Source organism: Salvia splendens, chromosome 13 (assembly GCF_004379255.2).
Source record: "Salvia splendens isolate huo1 chromosome 13, SspV2, whole genome shotgun sequence".
Classification (NCBI taxonomy): Eukaryota; Viridiplantae; Streptophyta; class Magnoliopsida; order Lamiales; family Lamiaceae; genus Salvia; species Salvia splendens.
This window is the reverse complement of record NC_056044.1, coordinates 17,578,223-17,603,273: the sequence shown is the minus strand read 5'-3', so window position 1 is coordinate 17,603,273 and position 25,051 is coordinate 17,578,223. Positions and strand designations below refer to the sequence as shown.

The following is a 25,051-nucleotide window of genomic DNA, read 5'->3' as shown; positions in this document are numbered from 1 at the left end:
CTCCATGTTTGTCGTGGTTGGGAGCTGATGTAGGAGATCAAGATTTGGTTCCACAAGGTCCAAAGCTGGGGGTGCCAAAATCCCTTTGAAGAACGCGACGGCCGAGTCCTTAACCTCTGCTTCCTCCGTGATGATCCGGCCCTCCACTTGGATGCCATGGATGTGGAGTCTAGCTCGTTTTTGCTTAACCCAACTTTGGTAAAATTTTGTGTTTCCATCTCCATCCTTGAGCCACCGAATAGCCGCCTTTTGCCTCCAAAGATCTTCTTCCATTTTGAGGAGGAGGATGTACTGAGCAATATGTTTATTGATGTTAGCCCTGTTGCTCAGCGAGGGATTTAGCTCAAAGGCTTCCTGTGCATCCATCACGTCTGATTCAGCCTTGGCGAGATTGCTGTGGAGGTTGCCGAACACCTCCTTGTTCCATTGTTTAAGCGTTTTCTTGAGCCTCGTGAGTTTAAGGTGAAAGTTGAGCAGTCCTCTTGCATCCATGCTTTGGATCCAATCTGCTGTCACGACCTCCGTAAAGCCTCCATGTCTAATCCACATGTTTTGGAAGCGGAAAGGCCTACCCTCACTCGGAATAGCCGTCGTCTTGCAATGCATAAGCACTGGCCCGTGATCCGAAGCCACCCTAGGCAGATTTGTGATACGTGAGGTTTCGAAAGCATCAGCCTAGTGCTCGTTCACAAAGACTCTATCGAGCCTCTCAAAGAGCTCATTCTTTGCCCAAGTGTAGGAGGCTCCGTCGAAACCCAAATCAAGAAGTCGACAGTCTTCCACCGCTTCGGCAAAATCCATCATTTCTGCTTGCCTATTTGTGTCGCTCCCCGACCTATCACGGAGGTTGAGGATGGTGTTGATGTCTCCCCCAACCGTCCATGGACAGATATTTATAATGGGGTGAGAGAGGCTCGAACTCTCGACCTCAGGATCACTCAGAAGCTATGAGACCTACGCGCTAGCCAACTGCGCCACCACCCCTTTGTTGTTCATGGAGTATAATAAATAGTACTCCCTCCATCCCAAGGAAGATGACCCCTTCTTGGGACGGCACAAATAGGAACACATAGGCAAAGGTAAAAGGGTTTAGGGTGTGCCCAACCGGTGATTCTAGCCGCAATCTTTTCCCGAAGGAACATGAACATATTTGTTCGCTTCACCCCTCGATAAATAGGAACACCTAAGTAAAGAAAAGGAAAGGTACCTCGGGAGAAGCCACCCTCATTTTGGATTGAGTTTGCCCATCCTTTGTGTGCATCAGCAATGTAAAATTTACTCTTGGAAAAATTGATTTGTTGTCCCGACACCTCTGCATAATGATCCAGTCATGCTCTGAGTGTTCGGAGGGAGGTTGGAGCCGCTTAAGTAAATATGATAATGTCGTCCGCATAGGCAAGGTGGCTGATCCCCATGCATCCGCGGGTGGCTTTAAATGTCATCTCTTTGTTACGAAGGATTAGTTTGTCGAGGGCCCTCGAGAGGTAATCTGCAGCTATGACGAATAGGGCAGGTGAGATTGGGTCGCCTTGCCTGAGCCCGCCGGGGCACCATTAATAAGGACCGAGAACCAACATGTTCCAATGCACCTTTTTTTTTCTCAAGGCACCACGATGGTGGAGGGTTAAGGCGGACCCACACCTGTGCATTACCAAATTCAATTGCAACGAACAACCAAAACATCGAATCGCCCAAAAGTGATGACTCGCAACAACCAATTAAAGTACAACAAGGGCCTCCCTATCGACTAGAGTGGTCATCAATGTACTCTTGGCAAACCTATTACAATTAAAATGACGGAACCTTCCCATCACAAAACAACTCCATCCCTCAATTGAGACCCGCAATACGGATACCCCCGCGATGGACAGTCCCTCCCGGATCAAGTTCCTCGATGAAGCCTTCCTTCTCCCGGTCGGGGAGCCCGCATGAGACACTCATTGAGCAATTGCTCGACTCGTTTGCGCTAGGTTCTTCTCTATCAAATGAAACCGTGGCCACATTATCTTTTGAGCGCCAATAATCGATGTGTTGAGCTTTGGAGTGTGTTCCTCCCATAAGAGCCTTTCCTTTCCGTTTCCGCGACACCAATTGGAACCCATATTCTTCCACACTTGGTTGACTCCCAAAGGACGCTCTTGAGCCCAATGGATCGGCATCCATTTTGCCCTTCTTGTTCTCCTCTTGGTTGTCTCTTTCTTTCTCCTTGTAAGTGTGATCAATGTTCGGAGAAGTGCCAACCCTAGTCGCCACCTTTGGACGCCACTCTCGGCAGATGGTCTTGGGGACATGGCTAGGATGATACACCTTTGTTAATGCTCGATGGTCCTTGCCTCCAACTCGTCCCTTCCTTCCCAACGCATGACATTCATCAATGACGTGCCCAACATGCTTACAATTCTCGCAAAATAATGGGATACGATCCCTTGCCACTTTGTGTCTTGATTCTTTGCCTAGGATTTTTAGGATGATCTCTTCCGTCGGGGGATTGGAGATATCAATCTCTACGCATATTTTTTTTTAATAAAAACACCCCAAGGGGTGGAGGGTTAAGGTGGACCCACACCTGTGCATTACCAAAAGCCATTTGCAACAACCATACAAACACCGAGTCGCCCAAAAGTGACGACTCGCCATGACAATTAGAGTACAACGAGGGCCTCCCTAACAACTAGAGTGGTCATCTATATACTCTCAAGAACCCTATTACACTTTTGATGCAGCCTGTGCATCACCAAAAACCTTAGTCCATCTCCTAATTAAGGCCCGCGATAGGGATACCTCCGCAGGGGACGCACCCTCCTGGGTCAAGGTCCTCAATGAAGCCTTCCATCTCCCGGTTGGGGGGCCCACATGCTACACTCATTGAGCTAGTGCCCGACTCGTTCACACCTGATTTATCAATCCCAAATGTCACCGTAGCAACATTCTCCTTCAAATACCATGAATCAATGTGTTGCGCTTTGATGTACACATCGCCCTCATGTACCTTGCCTTTCCTCTTTCTCGACACCAATTGGAACCCATCATCATCCACCCGTGGTTGACTCCTGCTAGCCTCTTTAATCTTCGACGGTTCTGCATCCGTTGATCCCTCCATGTTCTTCGTTTGGTCGGTACATTCTTTAGCCTTGTTCGGATGCCCACTAGTTGATGAGGTGCCGGCCCAAGTATCCGCCTTTGGGCGCCACTCTTGGCGGGTGATCTTGGGGACGTTGCTCGAGTAAAATGCCTTGGTTGGTACTCGGCGATCCCTACCTCCACCCCGATTCTTCCTTCCCGAAGCATGACAATCTTCTTTCACGTGCCCAACATGTTTACAATTTGCACAAAACAAAGGGATACGGTCCCATGCCACTTTGTACCTTGAATCTTTACCTCAGATATTGAGGATGATTTCTTCCGGCGGGGGGATCGAAATGTCAATCTCTACACAAATCCTAGCAAAGGAGAGCCGGCTTTGATGGATGGTGGCATGATCGGCTTGTAGTGGCTTGCCTAAGAGATTACCGATTGCCATGATGGCCGATTCCTCATAGAGATGCGCCGGGATGCCCATGATGTTGCACCAAACGGCAACAATCGGAGACTCGAAGAATGTATCGAAGTCCGGCGCCCATTTGAACACCCTCATCGGGTGAACATCAACATACCAATTCGGGCTCCCATTAGGACCATTTAACACCTTAACATAGTCGGCCATCTCATGGAATCGGATTAAAATATGCTTGGCATTCAAGTATGTCCAAGTAAATGAACCAACTAACCCCAATCCTCCTAGACTTTTTTGTATTTGGTAAGTAGATGGGAGCGAATGGGAGAATTTTCCAACGACGGCTAGCCCTAGCTTCTCCGAGAGGTAATCCGTTTCTAAGTTGGAAAAGGAGAGGGATGGTGTACCTTCAAAACAGCCGGCTATCCCCAAGGCTTTGATCTTGGTGGCATCCAACGAGATTGGCTCGGCTTTTTGGAATTTTTGCGTGGCTGGTGCTCCTTCCATGGATAGGGATTCTTTCGCCTCCTTCCACGCTCCGGTCGGTGGCACCAGCTTTTCCGGCGAGAATTCCGGCGGTGGTGCATCGGGAGGCCGACCCCCTTTGCGTTCACCATTGACTAGAGGTGAGAGGGAGGGGTGTGTGTCACATGGGGTTGAATTTGAATTCAAATTGTCTCTTACCAAAAAAGGGCCAACACTTACTTCCCCATGCAAAGTAGAATTCGGCCTTTCCTCCATTTGTGGGTCACATGCATCCACTTCCTCACATGTCACCCCCACATCAAGACAAGGGTTCACATGACCTCTTGTACCATCCACATGATGAACGTTGACCAGAACCTTCTCCTTGTGTGGAACATCACGATCCCCACTGGCCGGCGCCGGCGAAATTCCAGCGACCTCCTCACAATCGGGTTCCTCCATTTGACACGTTGTCGTGCTCCCTTCCTTAGACATTTGAGCTAGTGCGTTCAACATCTCCCTAACAAGGGCTTGCTCTGCCTCTGGCGACCTCCTCACTTCACCATGGGGCTTGCCGACGAGTCCATCAACCATTTCAAACGCCATCTTCTTCTTAGCCCGACTAACCTCCGAACCAGATTCAAGACCGGCTCGTTTGAGGGCTTGTCGAGCTTTCTCCGGGTGGGGCGTGCCAACCCTTTTGGTCTTAGGTCGTGCAAGCGAACGAAACTTCCACTCCGGCGAGGAAAGGGGCTGCATCGTGTGTATCAAGGCCGCGGTCTCTCCCTCCGGCAGCTCACCACCGGACTTCACCATGTGTCGGATGCAACAATCACGTTTCACCTCCATCAAAGGGGAGGGAGGGAGAGTGGACAAATTCTAGAGAGAAGGGAGAGCTTCTCTCTCTATGCCCTCAGAACTTGCAACATTTTAGAGAGAAGAATCTCTACGCATATCCTAGCAAAGGATAGTCGGGTTTGATTGATTGTGGCATGATCCGCTTGTAGCGACTTGCCTAGGAGCTTGCCGATCACCATGAGGGCCGATTCCTCAAAAAGGTGGGATTCCCATGATATTACACCACACCGCAACGATCGGCGACTCGAAGAATGTATCAAAATCCGGCGCCCACTTGAACACCCTCATCGGATGATTATTCATATACCAAATCGGACTACCATTAGGACCGTTTATCACCTTGGCATAATCAACCGCTTCTTGGAATTGGAGTAGTATGTGCTTAGCATTCAAGTATTTCCAAGTGTAAGTTCCAACTAGCCCCATGCACCCTAAACTTTTTTGAATTTGGAATGAAGATGGGAGCGAGTGGGAGAACTTCCCCACAATGGCTAGTCCTAGTTTCTTCGAGAGATATTCTGTTTCTAGATCGGTAAAGGAAAGATAAGGGGTACCTTCGGAGCTTACGGCCGACCCCATAGGTGTGGCCTTGCCGGCATCAAGCGGGATTGGCTCGGCCTTATGGGTCTTGTGTGGATTTGGAGCTCCCACCATGGACCCCGTCCCCCCGGGACCACGTTCATCTTTGTCTCCATCATTGTCGAGAGGGAGATGGATAGCACATGGTGCTACATTTGAATTCCAAACGTTATTATCCACAAATAGAGCAACATTTTCTTCCCCATGTAAAGTGTCCCTTGTCTTTTCCTCCTTTGGTGAGTCATATGCAACCACACCATCACATGCCAACCCATCCTCACACCTAGGCTTCACGTGAGAGGATGTACTTGCAACATCCATCTTGTTGACCAACTCACACTCCAAACTTGGAGCATCAAGACTCCGGCCAGCCGGCGCCGGCGCCGGAGACGTTCCGACCGTTCCCATTTTGGTTGGAACGCTCCCTTCTTTGGCCATTTGAGCAAGAGAATTCAACATCTCCCCAATAGGGACCTGCTCGCTTACCGCCGACCTCTCCATGGATTTCAGCAAGTTCATCAGCATTTCAAAAACCATCTTCTTCTTAGCCCGACTAACCTCCAAACCAGATTCAAGACCGGCTCGTTTGAGGGCTCTTCGAGCTTTCTCCGGGTGGGGCGTGCCAACCCTTTTTGTTTTAGGCCGTGCAATCGAAGGAAACTTCCACTTCGGCGAGAAGAGGGGCTGCATCGTGTGATCCAAAGCCGCGGCCTCCCCCTCCGGCAGCTCACCACCGGACTTCACCATTTGTCGGATGCAACAATCACATTTCAACTCCCTCAAATGGGGGGGAGGGAGAGTGGACGAATTCTAGAGAGAAGGGAGAGCTTCTCTAAGATTTGATTAGTCCTAGTTTGGTGTGTTCCAATGCACCTAGTAATAAGCCTAATCCATGACTCTGGAATCCCATTTGCTTAAGGACTTTGAAGAGGAATGGCCATTGCACACGATCATAGGCCTTAGCCATATCAATCTTAATAGCCACGTTCGAGGCCGGCGTGCATCTTGGGAGCTCATGGAACATTTCCTGAGCGAGGAGGACATTATCATTAAGGAGTCTCCCTTTCACAAAGCCACTTTGATTTGGTGAGATAGCGAGTGGGAGGGAAGGCGTAAGTCTCTTTGTAAGGATCTTTGTGATAACCTTGTTGATTACGTTGCACAGACTAATGGGCCGGTAATCTCCCCATGTAACTGGCGATGGCTTTTTAGGGATGAGAACAATACTCGTGGCCGTGATGCTTTGGGGAAGGAAGGCCCCACCAAAGAATTTCCTGACCGCTGCCACAACATCCGGCCCCACGGTGGCCCAGGACGTTTGGTAGAAGGTGGCCGTGAAGCCATCCGGTCTTGGGGCGCTATTTCCCAAGATGTCGAAAATGGCTCGTTTCACTTCGTCTGCATCCGGGGGATTGGGCAAATCCTCCAGTTCTTCCAAGGTTGGTAATTATTGCAGTAGGCCGAGGTCTGGTTCAGCAAGCTCCGGGTAGTTAGGCGCAAGGAGGTTTTGGAAGAACTTAACCGTCGGGGTTTTTTTTTCAAGGATATGAAAGATAAACAATGTAAGATAAAGCTAAGGATAGATCAATACCAGTTGGCTCTTGATACCAAATGATATAGATTGGGATACGACAAAGGACCCGTTGGATATATTGATCCAAGAACCCCACTTATAAGGTTTGGCAGCGGACTCCCTTGATTGATAATCTGGTTTGATCCACTTCCAGAGCTTGGAAAACCTCGACCCGTTGGCTATATGATCAGCCAACAACCTCGGTATGATTGAACGCCACAAGAACTTTCTCAAAGTATCTTGATAAGTTCCAAACAAGTGAAAAACTCTACAAAGAGAATTCAACTCACAAGACAAAGTCTATTTTCGTATTTGATCAATGGTGTGTTCAAATGACATGCTTACAAGCCTATTTATAGGCTAGAATGGACTCTTGAAAGTCTCACTTCATTAGTACAACTTAAGACACTTAAAATGACTCATAATAAAAGAAAAGTAACTCCTAAACCTTTGGTGTAACTCTAGGACATCTAAAGTCACTTATTTAACATAAAATGTAACTAAAAAAGACCCTTCATTTTGACTACTTCAACTTGGACGAAAATGCATCATGTATCATCAATTTAGGCCTCCAAAATGTGATATGTAGTGCCTCCAAGCTTCATGCCTTGGGCTGCCCACTAACTTGAATAATATTCACCACTAGGCCCAATGTAGAATGGTCTTGTAATTTTATTTCAGCAACTAAAAGCAACATGGACTCCTTTATCTTCTTAGCTCTAGCTCTTGTAATTGGCCCACTTTGAATGATCAATGGATCCATCTTCTTGTCCTTGTAGATCAGCTTGGGTGTGTCTCCATCATTCCCTTCTTCTTCAAGAGGATTCGTCCTCGAATCTAATTCACCAACATAAGGAGATAAATCACAAACATTGAAAGTAGCACTTACATTAAACTCACCAGGTAAGTCTAGTTTGTATGCATTATCATTGACTTTTGCAATCACTTGGAATGGTCCTTCTCCTCTTGGCTGCAACTTGGACTTTCTTTTCGTAGGAAATCTCTCCTTTCTCATATGCAACCAAACCCAATCTCCTGGCTCAAAGATGACTTGTTTCCGACCCTTGTTGGCTTGCTTTGCATATTGTTCTGTCATCTTTTCAATGTTGAGTCTTACCCTTTCATGCAATCTTTTCACCATTTCAGCCTTAGCTTTTCCATCAAAACTTGCACGTTCTTCAATAGGTATTGGAATCAAATCTAGTGGACTCAATGGATTAAAACCATACACAACTTCAAATGGAGAAAAGTTAGTAGCAGAATGAACACTTCGATTATAAGCAAATTTAGCAAATGGTAAGCATTTCTCCCAACTTTTCAAGTTCTTTTTAACTAAAGTTCGTAGTAATTGAGAGAAAGTCCTATTAACTGCTTTAGTGTGTCCATCAGTTTGTGGATGACAAGTAATAGAAAATAAGAGTTTAGTTCCCAACTTATTCCACAACACACGCCAAAAATGACTCACAAATTTAGCATCTTGATCACTCACAATTTATCTAGGAACACCATGCAAACGGACAATTTCTTTAAAGAACAAATCAGCAATATGAGATGCATCATCAATTTTGTGACATGGAATAATGTGCCATTTTTGAAAACCTATCAACAACCACAAAAACTGAATCTCTACCTCTTTTTGTTCTTGACAAACCAATGACAAAGTCCATTGAAATATCCTCCAAGGTGCACTAGGAATTGGTAACGGTTTGTACAAACCATGTGGGTGTGATTTAGACTTGGCTTGCATGCAAGTTATGCATCTTTTACAAATTCTTTCAACATCCACAAACATTTTAGGCCAAAAGAAATGTTCATGCAAAACATCCATTGTCTTATGGACTCCAAAATGCCCCATTAATCCACCACCATGAGCTTCACGCACAAGCAATTCACGCATAGAACCTTTAGGAATGCACAGTTTATTTTCTCTAAACAAATAGCCATCATGCCTATAGAACTTGTCAAATGCAGCATGCTCACAAGTTAAATAGATAGAAGAAAAGTCCAGGTCATTATCATACATTTCCTTAATTAACTCAAAACCAAGCAACTTAGAACTCAAAGTAGTGATCAAAATGTACCTCCGAGACAATGCATCAGCCACAATGTTTTCTTTTCCCTTTTTGTATTTGATTACATAGGGAAATGATTCAATGAATTCCACCCACTTAACATGTCTCTTGCTAAGCTTACCTTGACCTTTCAAGTACTTGAGAGATTCATGATCCGTATGAATTACAAACTCTCTAGGCCACAAGTAATGCTGCCATGTTTCCAAAGCTCTAACCAAAGCATATAACTCCTTGTCATACGTTGTATAGTTCAATTGAGCTCCTTTCAACTTTTTGCTAAAGTAAGCGATTGGCTTTCCATCCTGCAACAAATCAGTTCCTATGCCTACTCTAGATGCATCACATTCAAGCTCAAACATGTTACCAAAGTTAGGCAAAGAAAGAATTGGTGCAGTTGTAAGTTTTTCTTTAAGGAGATTAAAAGCATGCTCTTGTTTTTCTCCCAATAAAAACAAACATCATTTTCACAATTTCATTCAAAGGGGCAGCAATTGTACTAAAATCCTTGACAAACCTCCTATAAAAACTTGCAAGACCATGAAAACTTCTAACTTGTGCTAGATTTTGAGGAATTGGCCATTCTAAAATAGCTTTCACCTTCTCCTTTTCCATTTCAATCCCATTAGCACTTATAACAAAACCTAAAAAAACAACTTTATCCATGCAAAAAGAACACTTTTTGAGATTTGCATACAATGATTCTTTTCGTAAGGTATCCAAAACTGCACGCACATGGTTAAGATGTTCATCCACATTTTTTCTATAGACAAGAATATCATCAAAATAAACAACCACAAATTTTCCAATGAATTTTCTCAAAACATGGTGCATCAATCTCATGAAAGTACTTGGTGCATTAGTTAAACCAAATGGCATTACAAACCACTCATATAGACCAAATTTTGTTTTAAAGGCTGTTTTCCATTCGTCTCCTTCTGTAATTCGAATTTGATGATAACCACTTTTCAAATCGATCTTACTAAACACAACAGATCCATGCAATTCATCAAGCATATCATCTAGCCTAGGAATAGGATAGCGATACTTTACCGTGATTTTGTTGATTGCTCGGTAGTCGATGCACATCCTCCATGATCCATCTTTCTTAGAAACAACAATTACAGGAACAGCACATGGACTCATGCTCTCACGGATTTTTCCTTTGTCCAGCAACTCTTGCACTTGCCTTTGAATTTCCTTGGTCTCTTCAGGATTGGCTCTATAGGCTGGTCGGTTTGGTAGAACTGCCCCGGGAACAAGGTCAATTTGGTGTTCAATACCTCTTAATGGAGGTAATCCACTTGATTCTTCCACGGGAAAAACATCTTCGAATTCCTGTAAAAGAGACACAAAAGTACTTGGCAAAGAAGTGGTTAATTCGTTAGTGGTAAACAAGGACTGTTTGTACACTAAGATGAAAACACTCTCTTTGTCAACTATTGCACTCTTTATTTCTTTTGCTCCCACATAAAAATTCTTTTTTTCATTCGGACTCTTTTCACTTGACTCTTTTTCAATGCCCTCACCTTTTTTCCTATCATTCTTACTTTTCTCTCGACTCTTTTTTTCACTCGACTCTTTTTCAATGCCCTCACTTTTTTTCTCTCAACCTCACGAGCTCTCCTTGATTGTGACAATTTCTGTTGGTCCTCTTGAACTTGTTAAGGTGTCAATGAGACAAGCATAATAGACTTGTTGTTGTGCTTGAAGGTGTAGTGGTTGTGAAATCCATCATAAATCACCCTACGATCAAATTGCCATGGCCTTCCCAGAAAAATGTGACTTGCATGCATTGGCACAACATCACAAAGAACATCATCTTTATAATTGCCAATTGAAAATGAAATTAGAACTCGTTTAGTCACTCGAATTTCTCCACATTCATTAAGACATTGTAGCTTGTACGGATTAGGATGTTTTTCCGTTGTTAAGCTCAACTTTTCCACCATTTCAGAACTTGCAACATTTGCACAACTACCACCATCAATAATCATTATGCAAAGTTTTACTTGGACCAAACACCTTGTGTGGAAGATGTTCTCCCTTTGTTGATCATCGTTTCTGTTTTGCATGTTTATAGCCCTTCGAACCACCAAAAGTTCTCCATGTTCTGGTCCAATCTCCTCCAATTGTTTATCCTCCTCCTCATCATCATCATCTTCACGTTCACTTTCAGATTCTATCTCTCCATTTGGCTTCAAAATCATCACCCTTTTGTTTGGACATTGAGATGCAATGTGTCCAACACCTTGACAACGAAAACATTTGATATCTCTATTTCGAGTAGAAGTAGAAGCAGAAATACCTCTACCCTTCTCAAATTCTTTGGACTTGGATGTCGACGCTTCATTTTGGGGTTTAGAAGCTGCCCCAAAATTGGATTTGGATGAAGTCCACTCTTTTGTCCTTGAAGAATGAGAACTTGTTGAAAATTTCTTTTGGATTGTTCCCTTCTTCTTCAATTGTCCCTCCACCTTCATGGCCATATGAACCATGTCCTCCAACTCCACATAGTGTTGAAGCTCCACAATGTTTGCAATCTTCTTATTCAGCCCACATAAGAATCGAGCCATGGTCTTTTTTTTCCAAACACCTTGACGGTGGAGGGTTCGTGGGTCCCTCATTCCTATATATCAAAATAATTCTTGGTTACAATTTCCTAACACAAGGCCTAGGTTACAAGAAGCTATTACAACCAAAACCAAGAACTATCAAAAAACACAAACCACCACAAGAGTAAGTAGGGGTCGTGTCATACATGGCTCGACACCCGCCTACTCTACGGTGGCCTTCTAATCCACATCCTCGGCGCGAACTCGGAAGTTGGGGATCCCTATTTGTTCCATTCGGATGATTCTTGAACGGCTCTCGGCATGTCTTGTACCTCCATAACTCGGCTATGGCTCAAATCCACACCAATCTTTACAAGAAGGTCAGCCGCCTTATTGCCTTCTCGGTGGATGAAGGTTGTTCGAAGAGTGAGGAGGCGCTTATGCAAGGCCATGTGGGCCATGGCTTGGCGAATGTGAGCAGGTCCCCAGTTTGTTCCCTTGAGTAAATTGATTGCTTGCTCTGCGTCTGACTCGAGCCAAATTGGCTTCGCAAGTTCCGTGGCCAGCTTCAATCCGTGGTGCATGATGGCAAGTAGCTCGGCTTCGAGTGGAGACTGTGCTTCAAAAGGGAGCGCAAAGGCTACGAGCAGCTTGCCCAAGTGGTCTCTAATCAGACCGCCTCCCCTGGCTTTTTCTGTCGCTTCAATAAAAGAACCATCCGTGTTAAGCTTTACCCAAGGCTCATCCGGCGGCTCCCACTTGATCATCATTGTAAGTCGCAGTGGTCGTTGGGGTTCGGCTTGGCTTGGAATATTGGCACCGAGCCTAACCCCTATCCAGTGCTTTGGTTTGAGCCGTCCATTAGCCATGCTGTTTCGGACGAATGTAAGGGTCTGCCAGATCACGTTGCTCGTCTTGAATTGGGTACCATGGTGCCGGCTTCTATTCCTCTCTGCCCAAAGGAACCAAAAAATGAGGTAAGGCATGGCACGGCTAAGGTGCTTCCTTCCTGGCTGCTGCGTTCTACGCTCCCACACTTCAATTCTTGAAGGAATAGTGTCATTCATCCCGAGGGGGGGGGACGATCCTTCAAACCACCCGTCAAATTCCCTTCATACTCTTATCGCACCAGCGCCTTGAATGAAGAGGTGCTGGAGGGACTCAGTATTTGGCCGGTATGGGCAGCATTGACATTTAGAAGCAAGTTCGATCTTGCGCCATTGGAGCTTTGAGTCAACGGGGATTCGGTTGGACAAGAGTCTCCAATTGAAAATGGCGATGGTGGTAGTAAGCCCGGCCTTCCAAATGTCCTCAAGTCCCTGGATGATGGGCCTAGGTGTGCGGGTCGTTTCCCAAGTCGAGGCTAGCGAGAAGTCCCCTCGTCGGGATAGCGTCCATCGCGGGATATCCGGCTCCCCAGATAGAATCGGAGTTGTGCAAATTTGGTCAATGATCTGTTGAGGGAGACCAGCTTGGTCGTGGAGTAGCTGTAGTTAAGGGACATCCAACACGCCGTCGTTAATGAACACCGTGACGGTCATCACAGGGCTGCCCCGCTCATCGAAGCACCACCCCCTGAGAGGGACGTCGCCGAGCCAAATGTCATCCCAAAAGTAAATCCTTCCATGCCCAACTAGCCATCGGATGTGCGGGTGAGCATGGCCCCAAGCTTTGGCCAGCCTCCTCCACGTTGGGCTATTCCTTCCCGAGATTCTTGGGGAGAGTGGCGAAGAAGCGGCGCAATACTTGCGCATCATGTAGTGTGCCCATAAGGAGCTCTGTTCTCGGAAGCGCCACCAAAGTTTGATGTTGAAGGCTCGGAGGACTTCGGTGAACTTTCGAATGCCGAGCCCACCCTCGTTAGTGGGATGACACATTTGGTCCCAACTAATCCAGTGGGTCCGTTTTCTTTCATTTGTGGAACCCCAAAAGAATCGCGCCATTTGTTGATCAAGGAGCTTGAGGGCACCGGCTGTCGGCTCAATTGCCTGGAAAATGTGGATAGGAACCGCCTCCAGGGTGTTCTTAATGAGGGTCAGCCTCCCTCCAAAAGATAAATGGCGATGCGCCCATCCAGATATTCTTCTAGCAATCTTCTCCCGGATGAACATGAACATTTCCGTGCGCTTGATACCCCAGTAAATGGGGACCCCCACGTATAGGAAGGGGAACGTCCCGCGAGCGAAGCCACCTTCTCTTTGAATTGCGTGCGCCCATTGTTCATGTGCTTCGGCGATATAGAAATTGCTTTTGGCGAGGCTGATCAGTTGCCCTGAGACTCTCTCGTATTCGTCGAGGCACGATCTAAGCCGGCGCAAGGGGAGTTCGGCTGCTTGCGTGAAAATGATAATATCGTCGGCATAGGCTAAATGACTGATTTCCATGCAATTTCTGGAGGCTTTGAAGGTCATCTCCTTCTTGCCAAGAATGAGCTTGTCGAGGGCCCGAGATAAATACTCCGCGGTAATCACGAACAGAGCCGGAGAGATGGGATCACCTTGTCTGAGCCCTCGGTTAGATTTGAAGAACCCAGCGGGAGCGCCATTTATAAGGATTGAGAACCAGCATGAGCCAATACATCTATCAATAAGGCCTATCCATGCATCCGGGAATCCCATGCGCCGAAGCACCTTGAGCAAAAAACTCCATTGGAACCTGTCGTAGGCTTTGGCCATGTCAATCTTAATCGCCACGTTCGGGGCTGGGGAGCACCTTGCTAGCTCATGGAAAATCTCCTGAGCGAGAAGGACATTGTCGTGCAGGAGCCGGCCCTTCACGAAACCGCTCTGGTTCGGGGAGATAACCTGGGGCAAGAAAGGAGTAAGGCGAGCAGTAAGTACCTTTGTGATAATCTTGTTGAGGACGTTGCATAGGCTTATGGGCCGATAGTCCGCCCACGTCTCGGGCGAAGCCTTCTTCGTGATAAGGACAATGTTTGTTGCAGTGACGCTTCGAGGGAGATAGGCCCCGAGGAAATAATGTTGTATGGCTTCTACCACATCCGCTCCAATGATCCCCCAACATTTTTGAAAAAACACGGCCGAGAAGCCGTCCGGACTGGGTGCACTGTCCCCGGAGATGTCAAAAGCCGCTTTCTTCACCTCCTCGGAGTCCGGTGACTTGTGCAGATCTTCCAGGTCCGTTGAGGGAGAAATTTGTTGGATTATTTCCAAATCCGGTTCCTCAAGCGCAGGGGCGTCCGGCGCAAGGAGGCTCCGAAAGAACTCCACCGCCGAGTTCTAATCTCCCCTTCTTCCGCAATCTCCCTACCATCCGCATTTATAGAGTGTATGCGAAGTCTTACTCTCTTTTGCTTTACCCAACTTTGGTAGAAACCGGTGTTTTTGTCTCCATCCGCGAGCCACCTAAGAGCCGCTCTTTGCCTCCAGAAGTCCTCCTCCATCCGAAGTAGGAGAATGTATTCGGCGATGTTCTTGTTGATCTCTGTCCTGTTCTGGGGCGAAGGATCCGCCTCAAAATTGACTTGGGCCTGCGCAATCTCTTCCTCCATTGCTTTGAGGTTGGCATGGATATTGCCAAACACTTCTTTGTTCCAAACCTTAAGGGCTTTCTTGCTTCTGGTTATCTTGATTTGGAGATTCAAGAGCCCACCCGCCTCCGTCGGCTGATCCCAGACATCTTGCACTAGCTTCATGAATCCATCGTGTCGGACCCACATGTTTTGGAACCGAAAAGCACTACCCCCAAGTAAAGGTCTCGGCATCTTGCACCTAGCAAGGATTGGTCCATGATCCGAGGAGACTCTTGGAAGGTTGGTCACCCTTGTAGCTTCGAACTCATTAGTCCATGCGTCACTGACCAACAGCCTATCGAGCCGTTCGAACAATCCATTTTTGGCCCAAGTGAACTCCGCGCCATCAAACCCCGGATCGAGAAGCCGACAGTCCTCGATGGCTTCGACAAAATCAATCATCTCGGCTTGCTTATTGGTCTCACTACCAACTATATCTTCGTGAGCAAGGATCGTGTTAAAATCCCCTCCAATCAGCCAAGGTATTCCCTCCACCCGCGTTGAGATCTCCCTTATCTTATCCCACAAGGGGTGACGCTCAAGTCTTGTACACTTGGCATAGACCGCCGAGATAAATATGGGGTTCGTCATGCGGTGTGATGTTAGCCTTCCATGTAGGGCTTGTTCCATATCCACCTCAATTTCAAAATTAGAACCTTCTTCGGCAAATATCTAGATTTTGCCGGATATGTTCGACCCTTTGTATTTTAGCCCCAACGCCTTTGAGTATCGGTCCGGGTCGGGGGTAGTTAGTGGCTCCATTATTGCAAGAAACATAACATTATGACACTTGATTAGTCTTTTTAGAACATTTTGGGTCGGCGCGTTAGCGACTCCCCTAGCATTCCAAAACATGAAATTATAAGACATGATTAACAAGATAGGTTCATACCCGGAAGGTGTGAAGGCCCTCCTTGGATTAGGTCAATCCGTTGTTAATCCTCCCTTGTGGGATCTCCGGCTTCAATTGGTAGGGGGATGTCCGCGGCAAGATCTCCAGGGTTCTGGATATCCATTTCCACCGCATCCAACTCACCACATCCATCGACATCAAACTCCCCATTTGCCATGAGCGACTAATACTTGTTTGTGCTCATGACATTTCCCATCCATTCATCTCCTCTCCTTCCATGGTTGGACGTGGGATATCGCCATCCCCCTCTCGGTCCCCCTCGTGATCCCCCTCGCGAGCTCGAAGCCATCCGGCGGGGTGACTCACCACATTCCCGCGAGGCATCCCATGCTTCACCGTCACTTGTGTTGGTTCGGGTCAAACCCTTGGGGGTCCTAGCGGCGCCACCCTCCCTTTGCTCCAAACTAGAATCAGGTTGGCCATTGTTCATCTCTACATCTTCATGATGATCTCCTACAATGTCCGGCCCCTCCCATTCCGGCTCAGGGCTCTTCTCCCCATTCGGTCTAGCTTTCGGGGGTGTTCCTTTCCCTTTGTTTCTCCCTTGACGTCTCCATTCATTGTTATCATTTGGCTTGGCCTTCCCCGGAGCTTGCGTTTCGGTTTTGCCATTTCCTTCTTGATTTGCTCTTGGCGGAGTTGCACTATTGTAGTTCCTCTTCGGGGGCCTTTCGGTCTTTCCCGCAGCATAGCACACATCGCTTGAGTGTCCAACGTGCTTACACTCCCGACAATAGGCTGGAATCTTGTCCCACCGCACTTGTTGTACCTGCTCTCATCCATAGATGTCTAGGATGATTTCTTCGGGGGGTGATTTTGTGATGTCAATCTCGACGCATATACGCGCAAAGGACAACCTTGACTTATTCGCGGTGGCTCGATCGACTTGGATCGGCGTCCCCAGGAGCTTGCCTATGGCGAAGAGGGCTGATTGATCAAACAAGTGAATCGGGAGGCCAATTAGGTTACACCAAATCGCCGCAATCGGTGATTCACAATAAGCGTCGAAGTCCGGGGACCATTTGAAAACCCTCATTGGGTGGCGATCAATAAACCACACCGGCATGCCCTTCGGGCCGCCAAGAAGCCTTGCATAGTCCGCCAAATCCTCGCATTGAATGAGAATATGTTTGGCGTTAATATATTTCCAAGTGAATCCACACTGAAATTTAATGTTATTTAGTGCCTTTTGGATTTGCCCAGCTGTCGGAATAGAGTGTGAGAATTTACCTACAATGGCGTGTCCTACATTGTCGGCTAGCTTCTGGATTTCCAGCCCCGAGAAGTAGATTGCCGGGATTCCATTCGAGACTGATGCGAGTCCTATGTTTTGAAGCTTATCGGGCACGAACACTTGCGGACCATTCGGGTTGGGAGCCCCCTTGATCACATCCGCCATTGAGCACCACACGGTATTGGTCTCCGGGTCCGTCTCAGCACTATCGACCGGTGTGGTGCTACTCGGACCTGCCCCGGTTCTCTCCTCTCCACTAGGTTGTGGCTCATTTGATGTTGCAGCTGGGGTTGCTTTAAAGAAATCAGCCATGACTCCCGGCCGAGGCAGTGATATCGGCAGCTCCACATTCCCCCCGACCCGGAGAACGCTAGCCGGGGCCGTGGTGGGTTCTCTCGCACCCAGTCTTGTAGGCGTGTCAGCCGACGCGCCTTGATTCACTTGATGTCTCAGTGCCATTCCCGCGCCGTTCGGCCGGCCGTTCTCAAAGGAGTCACGGAGCTTTAGGATCCGGCCTTTCTCCAAGGGTGGGAACTCCTCTTGGTAAATCTTAAAAGCGGACGAGGGTGTTGGTAAAACGGTATTCTTGCCTGGTTTGGTCACACGGTACAGCTCAATCGGGAGACGGCCGGACGCCGCCGAGCCGGCGTTGAGGAGTGGTTGCGCCGCCAAGACATCTAGCATGTCTGCCGACTCCAAGGAGGCCACGTGAAGGAGATTGGTAGGGTTTGGCTGCACCAAGTTTCCAACAGCTAGTGCATCATGTGATCCCCCATCTTGGCAAGACACCAAACCACTTTCCAAAAGCATGTTTGTTCCCATACCTATTTCGGGTAGTTTGACTATCTCTTCACCCAAGATTCCTTTTGATTTTGCAGCCCCAAGTACAAAGGATTTGTCATGGCTCGGCTGGATGTACTTCACCTCCGGACCGGACACCTCCTCTCCGACGGCTTGGCCGGAATTATGGCCGGAAAGTGAGAAAACGCCGAAGGATATTTCTTATTCTGCATTCAAGACCACCATTACCATCTCCTTGTCTCTTCCCTCTTGTTCAAGTTCCTTCGGAGGGGAGGACTCCCCCATGTCGAGACTAGATGTTGCCGGAAAGATGGAGCTTTTACATTTGGGGCTCTCGGCCGGGGAGCAATCATCCTTCCCAAAATCGATCTTCTTCTTTAGTTGTTTGTCCTCGGGGAAGGGAGATAGGACGTATCTTTTCCGTCCATTTCCTTTGGTAGTCGGAGCCGGGGTGCTCTTTCTCGCCTTAAATTTTGCTTTCGCACCCTTCATCGCCGATTTATTAGACGGTTGCTTCGGGGAGGAAGGTTCCGTCGAGCAAAACATCATATGTTGGTCCGAAAGGGTTTGCACCTCCTCGCGGGGTGGTGCATCTCTCGGCGGGTCGTCCGGCATGGCCGGAATGGTGGCAAGGCTTGAGGGGAGTTGGATTGTTGGGATGGAGGTGGTGTGGAGGCGGACGGGTGGTGGGGATGGTTGGACGTGGGGTGGTTATCGTTCGGCGGATGGTTGGAGGTGGGGTGGTTGACCGGCGGTGGGTGTTGGACGTGAGATGGTTGGGGCAAGATTTTCTAGAGAGATGGTGGAGCGTCTCTCTCTAGCCTTTTAGGCATAGTTAGGGTGATCGGTGGTTGTCTTAGAATCGAGCCATGGTTGCTTCTCTATCTTCTTCAACATTTGCCCTAATCATAGCAATCTCCATCTCTTTGTAGTACTCATCAACAGATTTAGTACCTTGTTTCATAGATTGTAATTTTTGATACAATTCATGAAAATAATGAGAAGGTACAAATCTCTTACGCATTATGCCTTTCATTGGATTGGATGGGACCAAATTTGCTGCCCAACTGCCGAGGGGGGGTTAGGAATCCGCAAATTCAAAGAAGTCCTCAGATCTTTCAATATTAAACTGTGGTGGAGATTTCGAGAGCAAAACTCACTTTGGGCGAAGTATATCAAGGCCAAGTATTGCGGCAAGGTGTCCCCCCTCGTGGCCAGACTGTCGGGGAGGAACAACCCGACGTGGAAGAGACTCCTAAGAGCTCGGGCTCATGCCAACCCCCATATCAGATGGGTGGTAGGTCAGGGAGAAATCTACTTTTTGGATGATATATGGCTCGACGACACGGCCCTTAGGGGGCTTTGCATCGATGACCGAGGGGCCCCGTCTACCTTGGTGGCGGACTTCATTAGAGAAGGATCATGGGATGAGGCGAAGCTCCAGTTGCTTCAATACCATGCCGGGATCTCCCAGCAGGTGATCACACTGATCTTGGACACGTCGATCGTTGCAGGGGAACCGGACATTCCGAGATGGTCCCTCTCCCTGTTTGGGGACTTCTCGGTGGCCACGACTTGGGAGACCATCCATTCGAGAAGGCCGAGAATCCAGGTCCTCGACGACGTTTGGAAGGCCGGCCTTACCCAACTCAATAGCAATATTCAATTGGCGACTGTTGTCGAATCGAATCCCGGTCGACTCTAAACTCCAATGGCGGAATATTGAAATGGCGTCAAAATACCAATGCTGCCCCCATAGGCCGAGTACCGAGTCCCTCCAGCATTTGTTCATACAAGGATGGGGAGCAACTAGAGTTTGGAGAGAGTTTGATGGGTGGTTTGAGGGAACGGCCCCGCCCCTCCGAGTCAATGACACCATTCCGGAGAGGCTTGAGGTCTGGTCTCGGAGGACCCTACAACAAGACCCGAAGCACCTTTGTCGCACCATGCCATACCTCATCTTGTGGTTCATTTGGGCAGAGCGCAACAGGAGTCGCCACGACCAGGTACAATTTAAACTATTTAACGTGGTTTGGCAGGTCCAAATGTTCATCTGGAACAGCATGGTTAGCCGGGGGATTAAGGCCAAACACTGGAAAGGGGTGAGACTCAAAATGGAGATACCGAGCCAACCTGACCCAGGGAGGCCGGGAATGATAGCCATGCTTATCAAATGGTACCCTCCCAGACCGAACGTGGGTCAAGATCAACACGGACAGAGCCTTCAAGGCTGCAACAAACAAGGGAGGCGGAGGAGGCGTAGTCCGAGATCATTCAGGAAAGATGCTTGCCGCTTTTGCAGTCCCCCTCGAAGCACATTCGGCCTTGGAGGCCGAACTCATGGCCATCTATCATGGATTGGAGCTGGCCAAGGAATTTAACCGGCCGGTGTGGCTCGAGTCGGACGCGGCCCATGCGATTAAAACTTTTTAATGGGACGGCGTGGGGGCCCGCACACATCCGCCGAGTCATGGCCCGCCACGCTCCCACAAACAGCAGCACAACATCCGTGCAACCTTCATCCACCGGGAGGGTAACAAAGCGGCAGATATGCTCGCCAAGATGGGACTTGAACAACACTCCCCCCTTCGGATATCGGCCCATAATGCACCTTGTTTGCTCAAAGCCATTGTCCGAGTAGAAGAGCGGGGAACCCCCAACATCCGGGTTAGATACGACGACCGCGAGTAGCGCATGGGCTGGCCTAATTGTAATTTGAGGTTCGTACATCGGATGACAGGAGTGTATAGTTTTTTTGTTTTGGTTTAATTGTAATTTGAGGTTTGGAAGGGAGTAGGATGAGGTCCGAGCCCATGAGACCGGACCGCATACTACTCTTGATTTTGGTGTTGGCATACCACTTTAGGGTGTGGCCATGTTTTGTATACATCTCCTTTCAAAATATAGGGATGAGGGACCCACGAACCCTCCACCATGAAGGTGTTTAATAAAAAAAAAAGTCGAAACTGGTCTTCCTCCATATCGCCTTGTACTGGTTGTCAATTGATCCTACCAAACTATAGCATAGTCAGTGAATTCAATAGCAGCAAGTCTAACCTTTTTCTCCTCGGAATAGTTGTGACATTCAAAGATGAGATCCACCTTTCGCTCCCACTCCAAATAAGCTTCGGGGTCACTCCTTCCTTGGAATGTTGGGATCTTCAGTTTGATACTTCTCAAATCACCATCAACTTCATTTGTACGCCCTCTTCTACCGTTTCCATGTCTCTCATTTCGATGCCTATATGAAGAAGCATTATCCTCTCCTCCACTCTCTTCTTCCTCGTTGTTGTTTGCATTTGCTTGAAATTCCAGCCTCTCCAAGCTCTCTAAAACACTTTCCAGAACACGTCCAAGCCTTGTAAAATGTTGTTGCATGGCTTTCAACGTAGGATCAATTTGATTGTCATCAGTAGTAGAATCCATCCTCACAGTTCACTCGTGTATCACACAAAAATAAACCTCACAAAACACTCGTGTATATCACTCGTTGGCTTTTACCTCCCCTCAAATAATCTTACCACTCAAGCCTTTTACCACTCTTTCTCTTTTGCAAAGATAACACAAGTAAAAAACAAATCAAGAACAAACAAGAACTAATAACGACCAACCAAACTTCAGCCCTTGAATGAAGGATGAAAGGAAATGGTAAAGAAAAAAATATGAGGTGAAATATGTATTTGGGGATTTTTTTTCGGGTTTTTTTTTTTTTCTTTTTTTTTCATTTTTTTTTCAAGGATATGAAAGATAAACAATGTAAGATAAAGCTAAGGATAGATCAATACTAGTTGGCTCTTGATACCAAATGATATAGATTGGGATACGACGAAGGACCCGTTGCATATATTGATCCAAGAACCCCACGTATAAGGTTTGGCAGCGGACTCCCTTGATTGATAATCTGGTTTGATCCACTTCCAGAGCTTGGAAAACCTCGACCCGTTGGCTATATGATCAGCCAACAACCTCGGTATGATTGAACGCCACAAGAACTTGCTCAAAGTATCTTGATAAGTTCCAAACAAGTGAAAAACTCTTCAAAGAGAATTCAACTCACAAGACAAAGTAAATGAACAGTTATCGAGAATTGTCAAGAGAGAGAAGCTCTCCCTTCTCTCTAGATTTCGTCCACTCTCCCTCCCTCCCCTTTGAGAGAGGTGAAATGTAATCTTCAGCCACGACTATGGTGAAGGCCGGCGGAGAACTGGCGGTTGAGGCTGCTACGGTTTCATCTCACACGATCCAATCAACCTGCTCGCCAGAACGGAGTCTCCCTTTCATCCCACGGCCAAAGACGAAGAGGGCCGGGACTCCTTTCCCTGAGAGAGGCCGACGTGAGCTGAAACGCACATGCCTTGAGACTATTCCGGGGGTTAGTCGAATCAAGAAAGAAATGATCTTCGAAATGGCCGAGGAGCTACTCGCCGGGAAAAATGATGAGGAGACGGCGTCGCAGGAAGGAGAGCAGCCTTCCGATGGGTATACGATGAGAACGTTTGCTCAAATGGCGAGGCCGGGCCCCTTCGAAGCAGCTACGGGTCACTTACTCCTTCTCGACCATGAACGGTATTTTGCTGCCGGAATCTCGGACGATGACCTAGTGGACCCACCAGTCAAAACCGGTTTCCGGGAGGTAGTTGAGCCGATGAAGGAGTCGACAGTAAAGATGGAAGAAAAGAAGAAGAAGATTGCAATGGAAATGCTCAACTCCGAGGAGGTGGCCGGAATTTCACCGGCGCCGGCGAGCCGGAGTGAGCTGGACCACCACCCAACCGGTGCAAGTACAATACATCACATGGGTCCTAGGCTAGATGATGGGGTGGCATGTGATGTGTTGGAATCATGTGACTAGCAAAAAGAGGTAGAGACAAAGACCACTTTGCATAGAGGATTGGAACTTTTTAGTGAGAGAGGCTCCTCCTTCTCTCTATAATCCCACTCTATAATCTCACGGCCTCCATCCCACAACCTCCGCCGGCTCGCTCCCGAGTCCACTCACCCCATCCCATACCCTCACCCCACTCTTACAACCGCCTTCCATCGGCGACGACCCTAAGACCCGAGTAAGCTTCATGGTGTTCTCCAAGAAGCACCACCTCCAACCTCTGACCCGCCATACAACTGTCTCGGATCGAGGCGCGGCACAACCGCCAAGGTTGTACCCCGGCTAGACATGCCGGACCCCACCCCGAACCCCACCCCGGCTCCCCCGGATCCCGAAGTGCCAAGGCTCATCCCTGACCACCTCATGGTCTTTCACGCGAGCGAAGACCCCAAGCCGAAGTCTTCGGCGAAAGAATTGAAGTTGAAGAGCAAGAAGATCCGGGTGGGGTCTAGGAAGAGCACGCCGGCTCCTCCAACTAAAGGACATGGCCGGAAGAGATTTGTGCCATCCCCACTACCGGAAGACAAGCAACTGAGGAAGAAACTAGACTTTGGACCGGAAGAAGGCTCCGGTGCCGAGACCAACGGCACTAGCCGAGTAGCCAACGTCTCAAGGAGTAAGGTAAGTCTATTCCCGGCTGACCACAACGGCGACATGGTAGGAAAAAGCCAGAAAAAACAACCTAAGGCACTTGTGACCGAGGGAGAAGATGCGATGGCTCATGAAGAACCGCCGGCAGCCGCGTCAACCCCCCCGCCGGCGAAGTACCCGACGAAATGGTGATGACCGTTGGGAGAGAAGAAGCCAAAGCAACATGCATATCCCAAGAGGATTTGGCTGACCAATGCGGTCCAAAGAGTGCATTGAGGAGTGAGGGAGTCAACTTACCCGAAATGGGAATAAAACCAAGGTCCCTTTCCGAAAGTGCATTTGCCCCCTACCAAAGTGGTGAGTCACATGTGGTGCATTACTCCTCCATCCCAATGCAGCCAATAGAGACAAAAGTGGGAGATATTCTCCAAATCGTCAACTTGGATGTGGCGGAGTCACTTGATGCGGCGACGGCTCAACCAATCCTTGTCGGAACTTCACCGGCGGCGGCCCACACAAACAATGTTTAACACCAGCAACCACGCATTGATAAAGATAGTAACCCACACATGCTTTTCCTTGAGAATGGACCAAACCTAGAAGACTTCCCCCCCTTGGAAAGGGGAAGGACTCGGCGAATCCGAGAGACGTTCGAATCTGGTTCGGCATTGGAGGGAACGGCCGAGATGAAGAACTCTCACCAAAACACGTCTAAGAACACGGTGCTTAAGGGGGCGGCAACCCTACCGGCCAAAGTGGTGCGGGCCAACAAGGAGACGGAGACACCTAAGCCACCCGATGAAACGATGGAAGAGGGGGATTCGAGCACGAACTCACAACCCGAAGCTCAAAGCCCCAAATCAGCCGAGAGGATTAACAACAAGCCGAAGTCCATGGCCGACTTGGTGCGAGAGAAGCCGGCAAATGAAGGCCCGCAAGTATTTGTTCCGGAGAGCATCCAAAGTATAGGCTTTGCTTCATCGGTTAATGGGATCCTGTCGATTTACTTCTCCGGATCCGAAATCCAAAAGCTTGCATCAACCCTTGGACATGCAATTGTATGTAAGTTTTCGCATTCAATTCCGGCTTCCAATCAAATACAAAAGGCGCTTGATAATATTAAATTTCGTCGAGGATATACGTGGAAATATATTAATGCCAAACATATTCTTGTTCAATTTGAGGATTTGGCGGACTATGCTCGACTATTTAGTGGACCCAAGGGCACGCCGGTGTGGTTCATAGATCGGCACCCGATGAGAGTCTTTAAGTGGACTACGGACTTGACGCCTATTGTGAGTCACCGATCGCGGCGATATGGTGCAATCTAATTGGCCTCCCGATCCACCTATATGATCAATCGGCACTCTATGCAATTGGGAAACTCCTTGGAACCCCGATCCAAGTGGATAAAGCTACGGCCAACAAGTCGAGGATATCATTCGCGCGGTTGTGCATTGAGATCGACATTACTAAGCCACCACCCGAAGAGATTATCCTTGA

At 48.0% G+C, this 25,051-nt stretch overlaps 1 non-coding gene and 1 pseudogene across 1 annotated transcript; both read right to left on the bottom strand.

Annotated features, from left to right (window-relative positions):
- Positions 1 to 899: 899 nt before the first annotated feature.
- On the bottom strand, positions 900 to 984 carry TRNAM-CAU. The gene is given in 2 exon segments: positions 900 to 935; positions 947 to 984. It is a non-coding gene; the product is annotated as a tRNA-Met (tRNA).
- A 6,894-nt stretch (positions 985 to 7,878) lies between these two features.
- Positions 7,879 to 21,141, bottom strand: LOC121761947 (annotated as a pseudogene).
- Positions 21,142 to 25,051: the final 3,910 nt, after the last annotated feature.